The sequence below is a fragment of the Petromyzon marinus genome, chromosome 23 (assembly GCF_048934315.1).
Source record: "Petromyzon marinus isolate PM22_M1 ecotype Great Lakes invasive population chromosome 23, UKy_Petmar_22M1.pri1.0, whole genome shotgun sequence".
Taxonomy (NCBI): Eukaryota; Metazoa; Chordata; class Hyperoartia; order Petromyzontiformes; family Petromyzontidae; genus Petromyzon; species Petromyzon marinus.
In genome coordinates this window covers 10,426,807-10,451,552 of record NC_133689.1, presented here as the reverse complement: position 1 = coordinate 10,451,552, position 24,746 = coordinate 10,426,807, and the positions used below count along the sequence as shown (strand labels likewise).

At 43.4% G+C, this 24,746-nt stretch overlaps 1 protein-coding gene and 1 long non-coding RNA gene across 3 annotated transcripts in view; one reads left to right on the top strand and one right to left on the bottom strand.

Annotated features, from left to right (window-relative positions):
- The window catches only part of LOC116945092 (CUB and sushi domain-containing protein 1-like), a 630,678-nt gene that overhangs the window by 79,401 nt on the left and 526,531 nt on the right, over nucleotides 1-24,746 (top strand). The window lies entirely within an intron of this gene.
- On the bottom strand, nucleotides 6,141-24,746 carry LOC142925679 (uncharacterized). Its single transcript, XR_012942644.1, has 3 exons — nucleotides 24,465-24,746; nucleotides 14,594-14,664; nucleotides 6,141-6,251 (listed from the first exon to the last, which is right to left on the bottom strand). It is a non-coding gene; the product is annotated as an uncharacterized LOC142925679 (long non-coding RNA).

The window sequence follows — 24,746 nt, the reverse complement described above, 5'->3', positions numbered from 1 at the left end:
CTACTACCACAGAGGCAACTTAGTTTGCAGACACCAGGGTACTGTATGTCCGGAATCACATCTTTTACAGACGGAACCAGATCACGGATTTTATGTAATGTGTTGAATCGGACCTGGATCTTGTGTTTATTCAAGATTTTGGAGATCTTTTTTGTGATCCCCGCAATGTAGGGTAAAGTAATGGTTTTGAAAGGCTCCTCAAGAGGGTCCTTCTTCATGGTTGGAGTGATAGCTTTGCGGATTGTGTAGTCGGAGTAATCATTAGCCTTAAGAGCTTGGTGTACGTGCTTGAGTTCACTGGCTATGTGTTTCCCTTCTACAGTGAGGGAAAAAAGTATTTGATCCCCTGCTGATTTTGTACGTTTGCCCACTGACAAAGAAATGATCAGTCTATAATTTTAATGGTAGGTTTATTTGAACAGTGAGAGACAGAATAACAACAACAAAATCCAGAAAAACTCATGTCAAAAGGGTTATAAATTGATTTGCATTTAAATGAGGGAAATAAGTATTTGACACCCTCTCAATCAGAAAGATTTCTGGCTCCCAGGTGTCTTTTATACAGGTAACGAGCTGAGATTAGAAGCACACTCTTAAAGGGAGTGCTCCTAATCTCAGCTTGTTTCCTGTATAAAAGACACCTGTCCACAGAAGCAATAAATCAATCAGATTCCAAAATCTCCACCATGGCCAAGACCAAAGAGCTCTCCAAGGATGTCAGTGACAAGATTTTAGACCTACACAAGGCTGGAATGGGCTACAAGACCATTGCCAAGCAGCTTGGTGAGAAGGTGACAACAGTTGGTGCGATTATTCGCAAATGGAAGAAACACAAAAGAACTGTCAATCTCCCTCGGCCTGGGGCTCCATGCAAGATCTCACCTCGTGTAGTTGCAATGATCATGAGAACGGTGAGGAATCAGCCCAGAACTACACGGGAGGATCTTGTCAATGATCTCCAGGCAGCTGGGACCATAGTCACCAAGAAAACAATTGGTAACACACTACCACGTGAAGGACTGAAATCCTGCAGCGCCCACAAGGTCCCCCTGCTCAAGAAAGCACATATACATGCCCGTCTGAAGTTTGCCAATGAACATCTGAATAATTCAGAGGACAACTGGGTGAAAGTGTTGTGGTCAGATGAGACCAAAATGGAGCTCTTTGGCATCAACTCAACTCGCCGTGTTTGGAGGAGGAGGAATGCTGCCTATGACCCCAAAAACACCATCCCCACCGTCAAACATGGAGGTGGAAACATTATGCTTTGGGGGTGTTTTTCTGCTAAGGGGAAAGGACAACTTCACTGCATCAAAGGGACGATGGACGGTGCCATGTACCGTCAAATCTTGGGTGAGAACCTCCTTCCCTCAGCCAGGGCATTGAAAATGGGTCGTGGATGGGTATTCCAGCATGACAATGACCCAAAACACACGGCCAAGACAACAAAGGAGTGGCTCAAGAAGAAGCACATTAAGGTCCTGGAGTGGCCTAGCCAGTCTCCAGACCTTAAACCCATAGAAAATCGGTGGAGGAAGCTGAAGGTTCGAGTTGCTAAACGTCAGCCTCGAAACCTTAATGACTTGTAGAAGATCTGCAAAGAGGAGTGGGACAAAATCCCTCCTGAGATGTGTGCAAACCTGGTAGCCAACTACAAGAAACGTCTGACCTCTGTGATTGCCAACAAGGGCTTTGCCACCAAGTACTAAGTCATGTTTTGCAGAGGGGTCAAATACTTATTTCCCTCATTAAGATGGAAATCAATTTATAACATTTTTGACATGCGTTTTTCTGGATTTTTTTGTTGTTATTCTGTCTCTCACTGTTCAAATAAAGCTATCATTAAAATTATAGACTGATCATTTCTTTGTCAGTGGGCAAACGTACAAAATCACAGGGGATCAAATACTTTTGTCCCTCACTGTGCGTGACTTTACCGAAAGAACCAAGAATAATAATAATAACAACAATAATAACCCACCTGAAACCCACGACGTTTCTCAGCTCTCACCAGCTAATGCGCATTGTATCCTCTCCATTCTTTGCTGGCTGTTTTACATCCATCGACCTTAATGCATCGGTTTGGTACCGCGATTGATGTGAACACAAAAAATCCCGTCTATTATTTTCGTCAAAAGCATCGCAATTTCACGTCCCCGCTGTCTTGCGTCTCCGCTTGCCACGGGTGTGAAGTGACACGAAGGGGCGGATATCTCGCGCACGTCAAGGCCGTCGTGATGGTTGTGGTGGGCTCCGGTGTTTGCAAAATCCTGGGAGGCCATGGCCACTGTGACATCCTGCATACCCCCCCAACCACTGTGACAACCTGCATACCCCCCCCCCCCCAGCCTCGAGGTCAGCGTGATTCTACTCAATTAGCTTGCACAGTAATTGCCGTCGGTGAGAGTAAATCAAATGTTCACGCTTGCAAAAAAAGCTTGCGAATCTCAGAGATGTGGAGGGAGGGCGAGAGATGAGAGCATTGTTGACATGTATAAGGCAGGCAGATGTAAGCTGTGTTAGTCTGGCATAGCTCCCCACTTAAATTCGTAATGGGAAAGGCAGAAGCTAAAGTGGTCTCCCTCCTAAAATGAGCAAGAGCTGGCAATCACGTCTACTCGAGGCCCGAAGCCAGTACAGTACAGACAGTGGACATTTCACTTTCCAATGGCAAGGGGCCAATTTTTTTTTTCAATACCACGACTACTGTCAACTTCCACAAAGTGTCCCCAAAGCAGCATTTTAACTCGTGGCATTCTTGTTGCGATGTTTAGTGCTCTCACCACAGCACCGCATGGCCGAGTGTTGAAACCTCCTTAAAAAAACACGCCACTCTGACTTTCCTTTCTGAATCATTGTAATTTTTATTGAGCTCCGATGAGCAGCGAAGAGGTTGGGAAAACGAAACATTAACAATATTATCATTTTTTTTAGATTTGAAGCTTTCGTGACTGCAAGGATCCATACTCTTTGGTTCTATTCGGTAAAGTCACGTAGGTAAAAAAGTAAAATAACAAAAATCACGACTAACGTCACAACTAACGTCGTGATTTTTGTTATTTTATTTTTACCTACGTGACTTTACCGAATAGAACCAAAGAGTAATATTATCATTGACCTAAGATGAGGCGATTTGCACTTCGGTGAGTTATGTCTTGCAATATTTTCAATTCCTCATGTGATACACATTTTTTTTGTAATGATGTTCATATGTTTTGCTTTTATCGTTTTGGTAACTCAGGCCACTCATTCAAATTAGACTCGTCCCGGTCTCAGGACTTAAATGGTGGCGATATGTTCACTCCCTCGCTCGGTATTCTGAAAAGTGACATTTCAAGAGACGCTAAATTAAAACTGCGGAAACTTTTGGTACAGACTGAAACCTCTATGCAATTAACTAGTGGGCAACGCGGCTGCGAGAGGGTGACGCAGTGGCTGTTAACTACCTCGCCCGGTATACAGGAGGTCGTGGGTTCGATCCCGACCCTGGCGCCTGCTGCTGTATATTTGGAGTTTGCGTGTCTCTCTCTCTCATCATCATCACGGTGGCTAGGAGATGTTAACTACCTCGCCTGGTATACAGGAGGTCATGGGTTCGATCCCGACCCTGGCGCCTGCTGCTGTATATTTGGAGTTTGCGTCTCTCTCTCTCTCATCATCATCACGGTGGCTAGGAAATGTTAACTACCTCGCCTGGTATGCAGGAGGTCGTGGGTTCGATCCCGACCCTGGCACCTGCTGCTGTATATTTGGAGTTTGCGTGTCTCTCTCTCATCATCATCACGGTGGCTAGGAGATGTTAACTACCTCGCCTGGTATACAGGAGGTCGTGTGTTCGATCCCGACCCTGGCGCCTGCTGCTGTATATTTGGAGTTTGCGTGTCTCTCATCATCATCACGGTGGCTAGGAGATGTTAACAACCTCGCCTGGTATACAGGAGGTCGTGGGTTCGATCCCGACCCTGGCGCCTGCTGCTGCTGTATATTTGGAGTTTGCGTCTCTCTCTCTCATCATCATCACGGTGACTAGGAGATGTTAACAACCTCGCCAGGTATACAGGAGGTCGTGGGTTCGATCCCGACCCTGGCGCCTGCTGCTGCTGCTGTATATTTGGAGTTTGCGTGTCTCTCTCTCTCTCTCTACTTGGTCGCGTGGGTTTTTCCTCCGGGTCCTCCGGGTTTTTCTCCTCCGCATTTCAAAACGTGCGTTTGGACTATTTGACTGCTTTAAATGTCCATATGATAATAAGCCACTTCGTTTAGATTGCACCCTGAAGCTGACATTTTGAACCATGAAAATGATGCGTTAGGTGGGATCCATGTGGCTGAGAACAACACCCTCTGGGCCGTGGGGTGTCCAGGAGATGGCAGTGCAGCAAGATGGTTCCTGACCCACGAATACTAATATTTGGACGTGTATGGGTTCCTTTCCAGGCAATTCAGGTTTTCTCTCACGTGCACTTTATTTCAATAAATAGTGGACTCGACGCTCAACGTTGTCCATTCATTTCACTGGGGGAATTTTTTTTTCTTTCTTCTAGACACTCAGTAGCTAGTTAAGGCTGAATTTACCTGTACGTATGTTGCAACTTCTTTCACACCGATAGGGCAAGTGCTGTTAGCGAGCACCTATGAAGCCCGGCATAAAACGATAGACAATCACACTGGAATTCACACTCAGAGACATCAACAGAGTGCACAAAGAGTCAGTTTGGCACACGAAACAAATATCCCCCGTGTAGCCCCCAGTAGACTGCTGTGGCACGTGCTGGTTGCGAATACTGCTCCACACAGCCGGGACGGGTGGCCAGAACCACGCCCGATCGCCTTTGTCTCGCGAGTGGCGAAGTTTACACGCGCACGCTATGTACTCATTTGAGGCTGAGTCGATCGAGGGGAGACCCGGGACAGATTCAAACAATTGTCACTGGTGTTGGCCGTGAGCAGGAATCGAACTCGGGTCGCCGGGTTTGTAGCGCAGCGTAGCGCTAACCGTTGCACTCCCGCTCCCCATACATGCACACACTCAGACGCGCACAAACACACACTCGGACACGCACAAACACACACAGGCGAGAGTGTCTCATATATCCTTATTGACCAAAAGGAGGGAGAGCTCACAGCGAGCAGAGAAACACTCAGACACACAAGAGGTGAGCGAACACACACCGGTGAGCCGCCGTTTCATAACCCACGCCAGGCGTGATGGCATTTCCATAGATTCGACAGGGCAAGTGTGAATTTCTTAATGCTCCAAAAGCCTCATTTTAGATTGGTTACGAACGCACAAACCACAGTCTTGGATAGTCGTCTTGAGTCATTGCACACTCAGTCTCCCTGCCAGCATGGGCTGCCTCGGGGAGAATTGAGAGGAAGCACATTCTTTTTTTTGCGTTTGCAATTTACTGGTGTTTGGGGGTGTTTCAAGCCTAAACACACACACATCAAATGCTCCGAAATCTTGCAGGGGGATTGCATTCCAGGGATTTCGGCCGTCTATTCTCAAACAGCTGATCGTGCGTCGCGGCGATTACAGCGTTCGACTCGTTAAGCGGAAGGTTACAAGTTCAATCCTTGGCTGAGGAATCGACTCCACGCATCATCGATGCGTGGTCAAGATTAAATAATGGGGCGCATTGATGAGCGCACTCGCTGCTACGAGACCCGGCGATCGGAGGGAGTGTCGCTCAACTTGACTGCTGAATCTTCCTTGGTTCTTTCGGTGAAGTCACGTAGAATGAGAATAAAATAATAATAAAATAACACAATAAAATTCTCACGACGTTTCGGCCGTGAGAATGTCGTGAGAATTTTATTGTGTTATTTTATTATTTTATTCTCATTCTACGTGACTTTACCGAAAGAACCAAGGAAGATGAATCCTTGCAGTCACGAAAGCTTTAAATCGAAATTTGACTGCCGAAGCTTTGATTGGCTCGCGTAACGGTTAAAGCGGATACCTTGTCAATCCGCAGACATCGCAGGGTGGTCAAATGTAGTCAGACAACCCCACCACGATCGAAAGGTGTGGGGGAGGCATTCATCCAGCAGTGGAGTGAAAACATTTTTACATTATTATCGTCTGTCCAGTGGAGAGACTGACTCCCGGACATGGGAATGTGGAATTCCCATCACCTTGCTCAAGGGCAGCAGTGGAGGCGAGAGTGCTCGTCCAGTTTCCGTGGTCTGCAAGGTGGAGACCCAATGTGCTCCTAATTCCTTTAGGGCCGTCCATAAATGACGTCACACACCTGGGGGGGGGGGGGGTCAGACACTTGTGACGATGTGTGACGAGGAGAGGGGGGTGGACTTGAGAAATGTGACGTCACATCAAAATGCGCAACTTTAAAAAAATATAGACAACACGCTCTACTTAAATAAATATAATTTTTACTAAGTGTTTTCTCCTACAACATCAGAGCGCAGCGCCACATTAAATACGCACTACAATGACAATAGTTTCAAGCGATTTGAAGCATAATAATAGGGGTTTTCCCCTTTTTGTTCTGTCAACAAAACTGACACTTTTTTTACAAGGATTCATGCCTGCATTAACCACAATACCTGCAGTCAAAATGCAAACAAAAAAACATACTATGATAATATATGCATTGGTCATATATTATCATGTATTATCATAGTATGATTTTTGTTTGCATTTTGACTGCAGATATTGTGGTTAATGCAGACATGGATCCTATTAAAAAGGTTTCAGTTTTGTTACCAGAAAAAAGGGGAAAAAACCCTTTTATTATATTTTGGTACTGGCAAAGGAGGTCTAATGATGATTTGAAGCATGTTTTATTTTTTTTGGGGGGGGGGGGGGGGCGGGGCAGAGCTTTGTGACGTCATATTTGAGGTGGGGGGGGTCTGACTTTTTGTGACGCCGTGTGACGAAGGGGGGTAGTGGGGGGGGGTAAAAAAATCATCCAAAATCGCGTGACGTCATTTATGGACGGCCCCACACCAACAACAACTACAGAAAAGCACAGCACCAGGGTTAACCCGGCGAAGAGGAAATACATTCGGTGAGATCACCGCGTCCACGTTAAACTCGCTGCAGTGTGGGCTTTTGATCAGCGCGTTCGCACGGCGTGTAAATCAGACGCGGAACGTGGCACTTTGCTTTCGTCGAGGGGGGTGTGGGTCTTAATTGTGCTTAAGAGATACGCGATGGAGGTTTTGCATGGGATCCGACTGTGCTCCCTGCGAATGGGGGGCTTTTTTTTAATCGGGGAGTTTCCTGGAGGGGTTTCGTTTTCGTTGTGTTTTTCAGATGTACATGGAGGTTTTTGATTCGTGTTCGAAGAAATGTAACAGTTAGACAGGCGGAGAGGTTCGTTCTTACATTAGGAATAAAAATGTAATGGGTAAAGCCTCGCTCGTAATCTCTCCGCACGACTCGTACATTTACTTGCCGATGTTCATTGCAAAGCAATCCAATGAATTAGTGACTAAGCATGTGACCCATGCTTTTAAGAAAACAAGTATCAAATATACAGTTGTATACATTTAATTGTATATATATACAGTATGTTATATTATAACCGATAACTTTGCATTACATGCGTAAAAAACCAACAGTAGTTTGAAATATATCGGTCTAATTGTTTTCATATGATTTAGGAAATGTCCGAATGGAAGTTTGATGCAAACATCAGAACATGTTACGGCGATGATGGTGCTATCGAATGAATGTTATAAGATATGAGACGATGATCTTGATGCTTATATTGACTAGAGATTTGCACACAAGAAGCGATGATGATGACCATGATAATTATTTTGCATGGCACTTCTAATCTCAGAATAGATCATTGTTATGTGATGATGATTATACGATTGTAATATAAGAACATGGATGCTATTTAATGGAACTGGCAACATCAAAATAGATGATGATGATGATGATATTAAGATTGCACCATATGGATATGTGAGCATGACAAATCATTATAATCGTCATCATCATCATGATATGCGCATTGCATTCAATTGCCACCTCATAGTAGAGCTGTAGTACAGCCGGAATTCCAATGTTGCAGTTTCTCTCTGAATTCACATTTAGGTTCACATTTTGGCTGCTCCTGCTGCTGCTGCTGCTGCCCAGAATGCGACTTTTTTTTCTTCAAGGTGATGGATCTCGTTGAAAAAAATAAAAATCCTCCAGATTGGCATTTGCCCAGTGCACTCCGCCGTTCATATTTTACGCTGTTACAACACCGCCTTGTGTTTTATCACCAGCGTACGAGCGATGATCAAAGGCACTTTCTCGCCTTGGCCTTACAGTTCCAATGAGCTGCACGACCAGCGGTATCATAAATCTGTGAGAGTAACCCGGTGATTTAGAATACAAAAAAATATATATTAAATATTCTTCCATCAGCCAGCACTGTCACCAGTGGAGGCATGTCGCCTGCACCACTGTCATTGCATTGAACTGCATAACACACAAACAATAGTAGCAGTAAATTTTGATTTAAAGCTTTCGTGACTGCAGGGATTCATATTCTTGGTTCTTTCGGTAAAGTCACGTATAAAATAATAAAAAAATATAAAACAATAAAATTCTCACGACGTTTCGACTGCAACACAAGCAATCATCAGGTGTGTAAACTACAGCAAAAAAACCGCCACTTTTTTCAAAATTTCTTGCTGTAGTTTTCACACCTGATGATGATTGCTTGTGTTGCAGTCGAAACGTCATGAGGATTTTATTATTGTATATTTTTATTATTTTATTGTTTCCCTTATATGTGTTGAATCGGACCTGGATCTTGTGTTTATTCAAGATTTTGGAAATATTTTTTGTGATCCCTGCAATGTAGGGTAAAGTGATGGTTTTGAAAGGCTCCTCAAGAGGGTCCTTCTTCATGGCTGGAGTGATAGCTTTGCGGATTGTGTAGTCGGAGTAACCATTAGCCTTAAGAGCTTGGTGTACGTGCTTGAGTCCACTGGGTATGTGTTTCCCTTCTACGTGACTTTACCGACAGAACCAAGAATATAATAGTAGCCGTAGTAATAATATTACTACAATAATATCACCGACTGCCTGCGGGAGGCTTTGTTGGCTCTGGTTGGCAAGTACACAGCATGGTAAGTGCGGCGTTAAGAAACGCGTTCATAATTGCACCGACTTCTCCACCGACGTTCCCGGGAGGGCGGTGGTCGGCTGGCTCCAGAGGTCAGGGGTCACTGAGCTAACGCCACTGAGATTGTATGCTTCGAAAGGAAGGCAGCCGCGGGTGATGAAACCGGGTTCTCACATCTCGTGACATGATGGGCTCACACTGGCCACCAACGGTCGTGGCAATTAGTTTTATTTTTTTACGCTTAATTTGGTTAAATTCCAGCTTCTAGAACTGAGAATTCAAAATATGAGTTTGACCATTGGGATGAGCGGGCAGGTGAGGAGCTTCCCCACACTGTGGATGGGAGGTCACTTGAAGGAAGTAGTTGCCTGCACGGGAAACGGGTGGATTGCCGCATTGTGGGACCGTCAATTGTGGCGACGGCTTGGCGAGGCCCTTCGACCAGCAGTGGATAGATCATGACTGATCACAATGAAGGGCTGGGTCAACCTCGGACTGTGATCTCATATCTTACTGTCGTGATTGTGAGTGGAATATTCCAACGACATTGCCAACCATCTATGTCTGGGCTCTCACCAGTTGATCTCAAGCTGAGACATTCCCCACCCACCCATCCTCTGCAGGACTCTCCAATGGGCACGTTTCGATAGACACTGCCAGTCATAGACATCATCACAATTTACAACAACGAACCTCACAGCAGAGTGAGGCCGATTCATTGCCCCGTAATTCAAGCCGCTCTCTATGAATGATTCCCAATTGGTCACCAACCCACCAGAATGTGTTCAACCCTATAATAAAAGATTTTTGCCATTTTTCACTAAAGTGACGTTATTAACTAATCTGGCATTATACAAACAAATACGGGTTGAGCCCATAGATCTCTCGATGTAAAACAAAACAAGTTTAGGTTTCATGAGGCTCATTGAAGCTGTTTATATATTTGTTGAAAATGACATCTCTTGATGTCATTGAAATTGCCTGTTTCACAGAAGCCTGCACTCAAAATGATGGGACACCATGAGAAAGGACAAATACAGAAATGTCACGTAAGCGTTACCCGACATTAGGTACGACCTCCGTGTAACGGTTTGCGCACTGGACCTGCGACCCACAATTCCATCTACCGGTGACATCGGTTGAAACAATGGGGCAAGTTTCCTAATTTATTCCCACCACATCTGTCCACCCAGATGGGAGAGCAACCACAGACAAGTCGATCGGCAGCTTGCGTGGCTGGTCAGCGTGGACGATGATCCTGTGGATCCGGTTGCCTGGCTATTTTACACGGGAGATTTCGTGGTGTGTGTATGCATGCTGAACTTATTTTACACCGTACGTGAACCAACCGTGCTAAGTGAAAGGTGCCTATGTATGTATGTACGTTGAACTTTTTCCGCACCGTACATAGCCAACCGTGCTAATCGGAGGTGCAGGGGAAGGACCAGGATGTGTGAGAGTATAGTTTCTTAAAGGAATGTTGTACAACTCACAGACAAGGTGTTTAGCGGATGTAAATGAAACACACAAGGCACAAAATTGCGAGACCAACGTCTTTGCGAATTATTTGAGTGCTATCCACTCTTATTTGTGGGCTTTCCCTCGGTACTTTTTGGTTCAGTGAATGTGCATATGTGATATTAAATCATTAAGAACTGTAATGGATATATACACACATATATCTGCTGTATATACATTTGCCAATGCCATAAATTGTGAACTCTGGTTCAGTCCGTTCACGCTCAATAAGTCGTGCAGAATGTTGAGACAAAAAAGAGGTGATACTTGTGGGAAAGTTCAGCGCAGCGGGTGGCGTTTGGGAAGCCAATTTGATCATTCCAACAATGAAGCATTTCTCTGACGGCACATTTCGTTAACGATGTTTGGAATTGTTTTATTTTTTTAAAGCTACTTTTTTTAAATTTCCATTGGTCCCACGAAGCCTTGCAACTTATCGTCGCTCCGAAGACACTTGTCATTAACGTCGCGACGAAATTAAATGCATCGATCACGAGGCGATGCTTAAAGAATGACATTAGATTCATGCGAAATCTGCGTTGGAAGATTACACTATTTCCCAGGAAAGTGTGGGGCGGAAATATATATATTGCAGTGCTAATTTGTGCCCAATGTGATGCACTTAGGCGACACGATGTATGCTCGAAGACGGACATAAACCAATGCGTGCGTGAGTTGCACACTAATGCGTGTAACGATATGATCACATGTGTGAATTATTTTAGGATTTTTTTTCTTTTTCTATGAACAAAAACAATGCTACGGTTATTGAAGGAACATTGAAAAGAAGTTTACGCAGTAAAAAAATATCATCCGTTTAAAACGATTTCCAGGATTACAATTTACAGGCACGTCAATATGCCTCGCTTTTGCTCATTAAAAGCATGGGGTGGTATACCACATCGACGATGACTGTATATGACAGGGGCCCTTGTCGTATACCACATCTACGATGACTGTATATGACAGGGGCCCTTGTCGTATACTGACTGGCCCCTGTCATGGGAATGTGGAATCCCCCCCCCCCCCACCAACGTGACTTTGACTACTCAGTACGGCCACTTACAAAGAAAACAGGTGAATGTATCAAAATTTAGAATGCAATCAACGAGCAATAGAAATTCCGTTGATTCCGATTCTAATATATAAACGGTGCACAGCCCACAAGGCGAACGGATTACGGTTTGGAATGTAAGTGCACCTTTGTCTTTGTTAATATGACCCGGAGACATCTGAATGTAAATAACATCGCTAATGTTTACAAGGCCACGTGTTTTTTTGTGTGTTTGTTTATCATAGACCTTTAGCGTACAGACCGTTACCTATAAACGTGGTGTAAAATGTTCATCTGGTGCGACTGTGGCTGTGGCTAGGGTGGTCCACACGGTCAGAAGGCTTTGGGATTACATCCCGGTTGGGGGTTGACTTCCAATCCTGCAGGTCAAAAGAGAATATTCACCTGGTCCAAAATCAACAGTGGCCATCGTCGGGACAGAATGTGTGCCTCCTCCCCCCCACCCTGCCATTAAAATGCTGCGATTCAAACCCTCTGAGAAGAAACGACACTTATCAAAATGAGATCATACATTCCATGGCTTCGTTTAGTCGAGAGCATCATTGATCGATCTTAAGTTATGATGTTGGAAATTGATTCCCATTACTGAAAAGCCTCTTTTCTTCTCTCTCCCCCGGTGTGGTGTTTTTAATTAAAGCGAATTTTATCCATTAAGCTGTATTTCACATTACACACGAATCTCAGTAATATGCAAATTGTCAAATGTAATAGTGCTTCTGCATACATCACAAACATACGATCACTTGTATGTTTGTGATGTAATCGCGCCTCCGATTAGCACGGTTGGCTGCGTACGGTGCTAAAGAAGTTCAACGTGCATACATAACAAAGACAAAGATCCCCCGTATAGCCCTAACAGACTGCTGGTGGCAAATGCTATTAGCGAGCACCTATGAAGGCTGGCACAGCACACGAGGGGGTGGGTGGCCACGTCCGGCCGCCTTTGTCTCCCCAGTGGCGATGTTTACACACTGTACCAGGTACTCATTTGAGGCTGAGTCGACCTAGGGAAGGCCCAGGACCAGTGAAGATAATCGTCACCGTTGTACACCGTGAGCGTGAATCGAACTCTGGTCGCCGGGGATCGTAGTGCAGCACGCTAACCGGCTACCCTCCCGCTCCTCACATTTGAGTGACCACCCACACACCTAAGTTTATCTTCTGACGTTACGGGGGTTTTAGATGGGCGGGCCATGTTGCTGGCATGAATCATATTAAAAATGCAAATTAACACCGGCAGTTTCCAGGTGGCTGGTGAATGTATTTGGCTGTCTTAGAGGTGTGCATTAGGCTTCCACACTCCGTTTACATTTCCACTGGTCTTTTTTTTGTCAGTTCACACCACACACGTTATATACGGTGATACATTCTCACCAAAGCCTCACCAGCTGCTGTGGTTAGATCGCTAAAAATTATGGTTTGAAAGTTACGCGTTCAAATCCCAGTAGGAGGAGTTGACTTTGTTTATTAGCCTTTCAGGGTGGTTACATTGATTACTGCTTGTTGGTACGGTTACTCTACGTATAGACGGGTTTCTGTCATGGGAGTACATAATTTACATTGTATTTCTGGAACCAGCATTTGACTCTATTTAATTTGGGATAAATTCCACCTCTGAGAATTAAAATCGAGGTCGAATGTCATTCAATGAACGTTTCTCTCCAAGGGGAAGAATTAAGCGGCGAAGTGTTTTCCTCTACTTTTGCTTGATTTGAGGTCACTTAAAATAATCTTCAAGAGGTAGCTCTGTGATAGCTGCTTCTGTGGGCCATTGTGTCCTGAAAGGTTGCACAACTTTGCGAGAGATCCGTACGGACACTTTGTCTCACGACTATGATGCCAATAGCACAATCAGAATGGAAATTGGAGAAAAATATGAAACAAAGGGACATTCTTGGTATTGTGAGATAGCAACTTTAGTAAATTATATTCTGGATGTGATGTAACCTTCAAAAACAACATCTGAAAACGTTATGAGGCGTTATAAAAACGTAACCTTGCAAATCACTGATAGCAAATTAGGTTTTTTTTTTAATCCAGAATGTGTTTTCAATATCCGTATTTTGAAAACAGTTATCAATTGTATTATTGGTTCTTTCGGTAAAGTCACGTAGAAGGGAAACAATCAAATAATAAAAATATAAAACAATAAAATTCTCACGACGTTTCGACTGCAACACAAGCAATCATCATCAGGTGTGAAAACCACAGCAAGAACATTTTCTTGCTATGGTTTTACTGTGTTGCAGTCGAAACGTCGTGAGAATTTTATTGTTTTATATTTTTATTATTTTATTGTTTCCCTTCTACGTGACTTTACAGAAAGAACCAAGAATATGAATCCCTGCAGTCACGAAAGCTATAAATCAAAAGTTATCATTTGTGTTCACTTTTAAGACACTCGATAACTGACATAAATTTTCAACCTCATGTGATGTTAATACCTACACAATAGCAAAATGCTGTTATTTGAAAAAGACGCATCACTGAAGCTTAAAAAACTGCACACATATGTTCATTTAAAGAAGCCACATCTTGCGTGTAACAATAACAGTGAAATTAATTAATATTGTCATTCATGCGCAGTATCCCGAAAATCCTGCGAGCACATTCCTCCAGAGCCCTTTCATTAGTAACAAATGCTCTAATGTACTGGACTAAGTTTAATATTTGTCTAAAACCACCTCCTCATTACTCAATTTTAATGAGCAAGAGCACATTCAGAGAAGGTCTTGCTGCAATGACACCAAGGCATTTATTGCCGACACAATTGTGACCTCAACTTAAAATGTGTTACTAATTATACACTTGCTAACCATAGCGTATGCAGTTTCATATCCTACATTGCTGTGGATTAAAAAAAGAAACGTGTCACTCAGAAGCAAAAAAAAAAGCTGTACTTACATACCTGTGTTATCTAGGCTCAGTGTTGATGCAGTTGGAGCCCTCGATTTCAGAAATGGCTGTGATTTCAAATCCCTACACAGGGGGGAGGGGGGGATTGACTGAGACATCGTTTTCTCAAAGGGTTCCATAGAGCGAGCGTAGTAACAAGTTGTTGAACCTCCACGATGGTAATCGCACGGAGGGACTCTCTACCTGGCGAAGGGAATGTGGGGCTAACACCACCGGCTTAGGGATACCAACAGAGATTACCGCTGCCCTCCTGATCATTTTGAGCAGAGAGACTGTGACATTTAACATTTAAATCTCTCCGTATTTTACGTATTTATACCATGTGGTTCTTTCGGTGAAGTCACTTAGTTATAAATAAAATAAAACAAATCGCGACGTTTCGATTGCAACACAAGCGATCATCATCATCATCAGGTGGTAAAACCACAGCGAGAAAAAAAATTGTCCACGATATTTCGCCGAGTGATAGTGCGTTCTCTCAATCCCCGAAATTGCTCAATGAAAAAAAAAATATCAAAATGATTGTCCGTTCTTGGCGGGCGTGATCATGCCCAGATGTTACGATGCACCGACTTGCAAGAAATAACAACAGCTACGAGCCGCGTCCGGTTCGCAGCGGTCCGAGTTACGAAGTTCCACGTTCGCAACGTTTATTTAGTGCCACTGTGGATCGATTTAACGACGCAGAAACGTGATTTTTTTTAATGAAGAACTTTTTTTCCGACACGACTTTCGAACGCACGCGGACAGAGTCGTCAGTGCGGTGTCCATGTGACTTTGCGCAGAGCCCTTTGTCTTTTTGTGGATATTCACCTATTAAACCCTATTCTTGGTTCTTTCGGTAAAGTCACGTAGAAGGGAAACAATAAAATAATAAAAATATAAAACAATAAAATGCTCACGAAATTAGAAAAAGTGTTTCCCTTCTATGTGACTTTACCGAAAGAACCAAGAATATGAATCCCTGCAGTCACGAAAGCTTTACATTAAAATTCTATTAAACCCTCTAAAATATGATTGATAAAATGAAAAAAATAACACCAGCGAGTGATTTTTTCTACTGTTCATACCGCTGTCTTTGGGAAAATAGGGTCCTAGTGACAAGTATTGACGGCGATCCTTTTTGTTACGACGGGGTTTACCGGGAACGCATTGTGACGTCGTAAAAGCGAGAGCTGCCTGCATTGCAATGTCCTTGTCATCTAACTCTCGTTTTCAACATTTTTGGTCGTGGGATTGGCAGAGCATAACCATTAGCTTTGTTGCTGGAAATGCACTTTAATAACACATCCGACCGAATCACCACACGGTGGGATTCAAGGTCATGAAAACCTCGTCGGCTGCTCGCCGAATGGCAACGCCGTCTCCGTAAAACTCTCTGCTTCTGGCTTCTTGGTATTTATTTTGTTAATATTTTATTTCTTTAATTTTCTTACCAACCCCCCCCCCCCCACATATATATATGCACAAATAGCGCCACTGAAGTCACAAGATGGAGAGAAGCCTTTTGTAAAGTACCGCTCTTTCATCTCTCATTTATTTTCCTTTCTTACGTGACTGGTCCACATTTTATTCTGATTTGGCTATCGGCATCGTGTCATGAAACGACGTCTACATTCGGATCTCACGCAGAGGAGTGAAAACGTTCATGTCAGGTCTTGGCCAATAGAGGTGGGTTTCAAAGGGTTACCTCTGATATCAGTTAATAAAACCGGGTGGTCCACACGGTGAATGGTAGCACCTTACTACCTGCTCTGTGTGTGAGAGCGATGCAGGAAAACCCATATTTTCATTCTCAGTGCTGGAATTCGTCCGAATTTAAATGCAGAGATCACATGTGTTGCTTCTCGGAATGCATTGCATCTACAGTAAGCAGAACTCAAAGAGTGGCCAACGTAGAGGAAGAAAAAGGTTGCACACAGAATGAGATATTTTGCAGGCAGTGGCGAGAAGGAAACTGGCACCACTATTTGGACACCCATGTTAGATGGACAACAAAAACAGGAAAAGTAAAATTGTGTTGTTGTTGTTTTTTTCTCGATTTAAAGCTTTCCTGACTGCAGGGATTCATATTCTTGGTTCTTTCTGTAAAGTCACGTAGAAGGGAAATAATAAGATAAGAAATATAATTTATTGTTTTATTTTTATTATTAAATTTTTATTACTTTATTATTTACCTTCTACGTGACTTTACCGAATAAAGCAAGAATATGTGTTATATTCTTAGTTTTTTCGGTAAAGTCACGTTGAAGGGAAACAACAAAATAATAAAATATATATAAAACAATAAAAAATTCTCACGACGTTTCGACCATAACTCAAATGGTCGTCTTCAGGTGTGTTGGTTTGCATAAATTGAATATGTGTTGTTGATGTTTTGAAAAATGGAAGGAACCGGAAAGAGAGGAAGCTCTAACAGAGAATGGCTTGACGATGACATCACAGAGAGAGATTGGTGCCAGAATGATGTGGCCACTACTTGAGCAAATAATGGCACAAGGCAGAGGAAAGTGGAAACAAATGTGACACCCACGGGCTATCTGCCCATGGATCGTGATGATGATGATGAAATAAACTTTTCGGAATTTATTATATATGCATATGTAGCATATGACTGATTGAGCTGAGCCTTTTGACACACTTTTCTTGAGAACTTGGTTTAATCATACGTGCCTCAATCTGGATGTGCACAATGTATCCCGGTGGTCCTGCCTGAGTGCTCTGACACAGCCATTATTAGGAGACCACGAGCTATTGAGCCAGCACCCTCGTACCATCGAGAGCTCAACCTGGAAGCCCTTAAGATGGGGAACGAGGATAAGATCTCCCTCGACGCGCATATTAGGAGCATAACAATGCAATCGATATAACGATTAATTAATCGAGCATAAAGATTTGGGGTGCCAAGGTAGCCGAGATGTTAACTCCCTTGCCTGGTATACATGAGTTCGTGGGTTACGTCCCGACCCTGACGGCTGTATATTTGGAGTTTGCATGTTCTCCCTGTTCCCGTGTGGATTTTCCTCCGGGTCCTCCGTTTTTTTTTCCTCCACACTTTGAAACATGCGTTTACAGTTTTTGGCTGCTATAAATGTCCTGCTGATGGGCCACTCAGTTGAGCTATCATTTGTGACCAGGTCGTCTCTGACAAAGAGTTATATAGCTCAGTGGACCTTACCTGGCAACATTAAAATAATTGAATCCCTCTCCGTTGGCGACTGTATTCAGGAATCAATGTTTTTAATATCAGTGAATGTAGCTTTCTCTACCAGTGGCTGCAACACACATGCACTTTAAAACAGATTCTCACACACGCAATTCGACGCACCTATTGTGAGCGTCCTAATTAATGGACCGATGCATCGTTGTACCAATGACGTATAAACTCACGCTCGTTTTTCACATCTGCATTAATGTAGGCCTTCATCCTAGCATTCCTTACTGTTATGGAAAAAAAAATTGGGTCTCAAATCCTGTTCACTTTTTCTTGAGCTCTTTGTGCAAAATGTGCACAATTAATGAATACAAGTACTACATAAATACCCCCGCCGCAAAAAAAAACAAAACAAAACCCGCTTGTTGCTGTGAGTATGCACAAAACCAACCGGCATGTGTGTTGTGGCTAGAACGTGCCAGCGGATGCCGCCCACTGGGTTTAAACCCCCAATTCGTTCGGTGGAGAGAAGAATTGTATCATTGTGTGGCAGGCTACGCGCACCTTAATCGAGACAGCCTTCATAAATAAATCCAACGAACAAAAAATAGAGTGAATGTCCATTCCGCGTTATTGCTAACTCTTCCCCGTTAAATTTTTTCCGCATTTCCTCCAGTGGGGCGATTTTAGGGCAGCATTTGTTGTGAGATCAGCGAGCGGTCGACGTTGATATGAAATGAATTGTAATTTACCAAACGCGTGCCTCATGCTTGGAATACGAAATGCATCGTAAACGTGCGGCACAAAAGCAGGTTTGATGCTCATCGCGATGACAACCTTTTTTTTTGCATTGTGCTCACGGCACCATATTAAACAGAGTGGGTGCGTGCGTGTGCGTGCCACGCCGTTTAGCTGAATTTGCAATAGCATTTGACGAAAAAATATATATATCAGAATGTTTAATACGTAGGCTTTTGGGACCAATATAATCCATAATATAAATGTGTCGTTAAACCTGCCACCACCCGCCATAGCCAATTAGTAAGGCTTTTCACGTAAACAGAACATGCCTATTCGTTACCGGTACAGCAGACGAGTTTCTTGGAGAGCAAATCCAGATTGTAAATGTTGTGAATATGCTCTCCAACACACCAGTGTGCAGTACTAGTAAGGAATTGGCATTTTCTGTTTACGTAACAAGCCTTTACTTATTGGCTGTGTCGGGTGGTGGTGGGTTTAACGACGCATTTATATTTACACAATCTAACCCAAAAACCTATATTTTGTTTATATCATAATGGCTCACTTGCTATTGTAAGTGGAATGTTTTTGTCAACAACTTTATTTCGACCAGCGATGGGCAACCCAGACGAGTCAGTGGGCCACGTGAATCACCCTCCTTCACCTGAGTGGGGCCGCAAGCTTCAGACATGGCCCTTGTGCACGAGCCACGACCCGACGCATCACCCTGGACACACTGAGACCAGCCCACCACGTGGGGCTCCACGAGACGCAGGTTGCCCACCGCTGGTGCAGTGTATAGTGTAGTGTCTAGTGTAGTGTAGCGTGTAGTGTATAGTGTTAGTGTCTAGTGTAGTCTATGTACTGTAGTATACAGTATCACGAGTCGTATTATGTAATGTATAGTGTAGTGTGTATAGTGTATTGTATATCGTGTCGTGTGTAAAGTGTAGTCTATAGGAAACTGTAGTGTATATTGTGTATGGTGTAGTGTGCTGTGTGTTGTACAGTGTTAGTGTGCGGTATAGTCTGGTGTACAGTGTAGTGTATAATGTCGTGGACTGCAAGCTTTAAATCGTTATTATGCACTAATCATGACCCAACGCATCACCCTAGGGACACACTGAGACTAGGCCACCACGAGGAGCTGCACGGGATGCATGCGGTCCGCAGGTAGCTCACCACTGATTTATACAGTTATTGTAATGTAATTATACTCGGCTGAGCAAATTCAGCTAGTTCTAATGCCCACCCAGATGAATTATTCGTCTTGATTATCAAATTATATTATTATTTTACTCTACAAACATGAAATTAATGGGAACCAGATCTGGTGAATATAATTTTCCTGACATTTATCTGATGACCTCTAGTTTTCTCTTGATGTTTCAGGTTCCTCCACTTGTTGGTTAACACGCATACACAATAATAATAGCAATGCAATTTATTCGTCCAAAAAAAACCTCAATTTAACTTTTTTCACGAGTAATGTTTTATCATAGGCTATTTGGCCAAATATGATTTCACATTTTGATTTAAAGCTTTCGTGACTGCAGTATTCATATTCTTAGTTATTTCGGTAAAGTCACGTTGAAGGGAAACAACAAAGAATATGATTTCACATGTCATTAATGTAAAAACCGTTATCTTACTGCGACACACAACTCTGAGCATGCAGTAGTTGTGCACGGCTTGCTGATGAGCCATAATGAGGGCAAATGAAGTCTGCATTTTGTGTGCTATTCTAAAGGAGTTCCAGGCCAGGTACGTCTTGAACTTGGTCTTCGTTACGTCTTCCGTACAGCACATCACACATCAGGCAACCACTACGTTCAGGTGCCCCGAAACCTCCTTCCCATCCATAATTTTATTCTCTTAATCCATGCTTTCTGAACTTTCCACGACTCTCCACCAATCCCATGTACATTTTCCTTATACCGGTCTCCCAACCGACTCCTCAATTTCCATATAGTTTTTTTGTGTAACGACCAATCCGATTTGAATGGCTCTCCACCTTCGTATCCGATTGGGCATGCCCCTACGTCGGCTCCTCCCCCTGTGATAACTCTTCGCCAGTGAGAGTCGGGATTTCGCTATTCGAACTCGCGAGGAGCTGTTAGACCCGGCGGGTGTGTACCTCTTCATTTCCTACTCGGGTTTGCCTCTCAGGATCCCTTACACTATGAACCCACTCATAATGCGTATTGACTGGGTGAAGTAAAAACGTAACTTTGCTTTCGATACAAGGGTTCCTGTACATACGAACATTTGACTTACGAACTTTCAGAGATACGAACAAACCTGTCCACATGTCCAGTTGCCTGTTCAGACCGAGAGTCGTAAGTTCAACTGCCCTGCGCAATAGATGCCGGCGGTTGTCCGGTGTCATTACCCAGCATTCCCAGAATTTCTGCCTGGGCCACCGCCATTGCCTCTTGTTGTGTTGTCGCTGTGCGGTTCGCTACGACGTTCTCTCCTTTTCACGAACATCGTCAACCCCGATCATGTCTCAGAAGTGTAAAAGTGATGAATGTGTTGAGGGTGGTTGTACTAAGAAATAGTGGCATCTACATCTACAGGAGATTGTACAACGTTTAAAGCCATTCCCCGTGTTTCGTGTACTGTACATGCCGTGCAACATGTTCGGAACCGACAGAAGTAAAATTACAAACAAATCGACTTACAAACATACCTCTGGAACCTAACTCGTTCGTAAGTAGAGGAGTCCCTGCATATACATTTGAGAGTACTTACAGCCTGGCCTTTGCCATGAGAATATAGAATTCCAACCGTTGGTTCAGAGCTGTTAAGTGATATGACTGCGACTTCATTGCTTGTTTTTCATCAGGGAGACACTTTTGACTTAAATCCAGCCAGGTAGCGTGATGCAAAGAGCGCCTGCCTTACAATCAGAAAATTACGAATTAAATTCCCATTCGAAAGTGGTAATACAACTACATATCACTTTTTGAGAACACACGTGTGGTTTATTACATAACCTGGGCCCCGTCGTAGAAATGTGCGATTTCTAAGATTGGGCTAAACACACTGGAGAATGGTCACGAATTACCTTTGGACATTGTTTCTTCTTCTGTGTATCCGTATAAATTAATAGGCAGGCAGACTGGCATAATAACAACAGATCAATGAGTGACGGCGCATTATTCTTGAAAATCCTCCTTTGAAAACATGCTGCACGAGTCGAATGGCAGAATGAAAAGCAATATTTGTATTCACAATCGTGCAGCCCACGTGAAACCAAGAATGCCTGGAATTGAGACGCAAATATGTTAAGTGGTTGCTTTCATGCGCACGCGGCACACGCCGAAAACGGCGGTGATGTATGATGACTGCTTGCATTATGTTGGTGATTTGTCTGGCTTTTGTGGACACTGTGTGGAGAGACCGGGGTGTCTGTGTAAACAACACCGCCTCCTTTACCCAATGCTCTCAGGACTCATTTTTCTTTATCCAGGACTCAACAGCAGCAACATATTCCCAGTGTCAATACAAATTGTAGAAAAAGAGTCTGTCTTTTTCGCGCATCCCAAAATGCACTTGTACATTATTCTCAGCGCGGAAGACATCTTAACTCTCGTTAACTCTCATAAGATGTTCAAACACTAAATAGATATATTTTTGCAAGGTACCCATTTGCAAATATGTACTGTACCTTTGCAAGGTGACTATTTACAAGTATATTCTTAGTTCTTTCGGTAAAGTCACGTTGAAGGTAAACAACAAAATAATAAAATATATATAAACAATAAAAATTCTCACAACTTGCTTCATTTATTGTTTTATATATATTTTATTATTTTGTTGTTTCCTTTCAACGTGACTTTACCGAAAGAACTAAGAATATGAATTACTGCAGTCACGAAAGCTTTAAATCAATATTTACAAGTAATCAAGTTTCTCTTAACGAGAGACTTGATGCAAGAAATCAAGTCTCTCGTTCAGATGTTCAAACACCAAATTGAAACATTTTGCAATGAAGCAAGTTTGCGATAACCGCACGAACTTGTGGTGATCATGCAAACAAACAAACTCTGAAAATATATGTATTATCTTTGAAAGTGATTGGTCTACACCAGAGGCAGCCTTCTTTTCCCCTAGTTTCACCAGTGTCAGTCCAGGGAATGTTAAGAGGCGAACAGTACACACACAATGCACGTATCACAGCATGTATAGCTAGAGGTGAGCAGCTACATAGACAATGCATATGTTTTCAGAGCATGTTTGTTTGCATGTTCACCACAAGTACGTGTGGTTGATTCAAAACTTGATTCCTTTAAAAAAGGTTTCTATTTGTTTGTTTGAACATTTTGACACGTGTTTTATTGCCACCTCTCCTTATTTTTCATACTTTAATACTGGCAAATATGTCCCATGATGCCTACACCCTGTGTTGCGAGATCTGAATTTGGGTTATTTACTTAGAGTTTATGTGCACACGTGCATACAAAGACAAAGATGCCCCGTATAGCCTTAACATACTGTTTGGGCAGGTGCTGTTGGCGAGCACCCATTAAGGTTGGCACGGTGGATGAAAGGGCTAGTTTTTCCAGCACCGTGTCTCCCCAGGTGCTATTGTTTACACACCACAGCAGGTTCTCAATTTGGCTGAGATGACCAGGGGGGGGGGGTGGGAACCAGAATCTGATGAGATAGCACTCGGGTCGCTGGGTTATGTCTGCACTGCAAATGTGCCACCACTCTCTTCAATTAGCCTCATTTCCCATCGAGGCAAGTGGCATTAGCGAGCATCTATTAAGATTGGCACAGCACAGGAAATTGTGTTGTTTCCAACGAGCTGCCCATTCATTTGGATACAAGCTTCAACCGGTGTTGTGCATGCTCAGGTATTTGAACCCAGATTGCTGAGTTTATAACAAATATGCCTACCACACATACACGCATCCCAGCATGCCCAAATAAATCGCACACACAAGAGGGAATAACTGAAATAAATAAATAAATAACTTCACATATTTATAGCGGACACCTCTGTTGTATTTTTGCCTCCTGCTGGTACCTTGCTGCCAAAATAAATTGCATCGCAATAAAAAAATATTCAGTACGGTCATTGTTTAGAAAATATTAAAATTGTTTATCTGAAGCTCTGTCGTCCCGACAAGTCTGTTCCTTTCACCTGAAGACGGCCGCTTGCGTTGTGGCCGAAACATCGTGAGAATTTTACCGTGTTATTTTATTATTTTATTCTCATTCTACGTGACTTTACCGAATGAACCAAAGAAGATTGTTTATCTGGTCAAATAAACGTTCTTGTTTTTTGGGCCTGATCTCGGTGTGGTATTTCGACATTCCTCGGGTGGGCCCAGGTATTGTCGCGTTCCACAACGTAATTGTACTACAAGTGCTTCATCTGAAGTGGCACTGTGTAGGCTCACAATGGCCATGCCAGCGTACCGAGCTGACACCGCCAATAACTCTGGGTTTGAAATTTGAGTTTCAGCCACCACTCACTCGACCCTGTTCTGAAGTCCTGTGTCTCCCTCACTCTTTCGCGTGGCATTTGAAGGGCAACATGCATTACATCCGTATGTCGCGTCTATAATACATCATATGGCAGGCAACAGGGGTTTCTTGACATATAGCGTGCATGCCTCCAATGTAATCATATAATTAGTGTTGGTTGGTTAGGCGATTAACAGATTGCACTTCACCACATTCACACGAGGGTGACTCCTTTTTCGTTTAATACCACTTTGTTGTTCGGGCAGGGTTGAGCACAGCCAATTGTATTCCCTGCAGGCTGTAGTCAGCTAATTGCAGATTATTTTTGGCCACCAGCGACTACGACAAAAAACATCGTGAAGTTTGTTTTAAAATATTTGATGTCCATGCGCTGAACCATATTTGCACCTCTGATTAGCACCTCCGATCGGCACGGTTGGCTGCGAAAGAAGTTCAACATCCATACATATGTCGTGGTGCAACTTACGACGCAGAGGCAGGAAAATTGTAGGGGCTCACGCCAAGATTATTAGGGACTTCCGCCTAAGTAGGTTACAGGCTTACACCTAACACTTAACACTCTAGCACCTATAACTCCCCAGGGGACAGGGTACTTGGGACCCTACTACCCCGGCTATCTGGGCTCTCCTCCCTGCACCGGCCGAGGGCTCAACCAACTTCGGCCGGTCGGGTGAGGTAGCCGCCACCCTTAGCCTCCTGTGAGGATAACCTACCCCGGGTATCAACCTTCACCCCCTCTCGTTCCCGG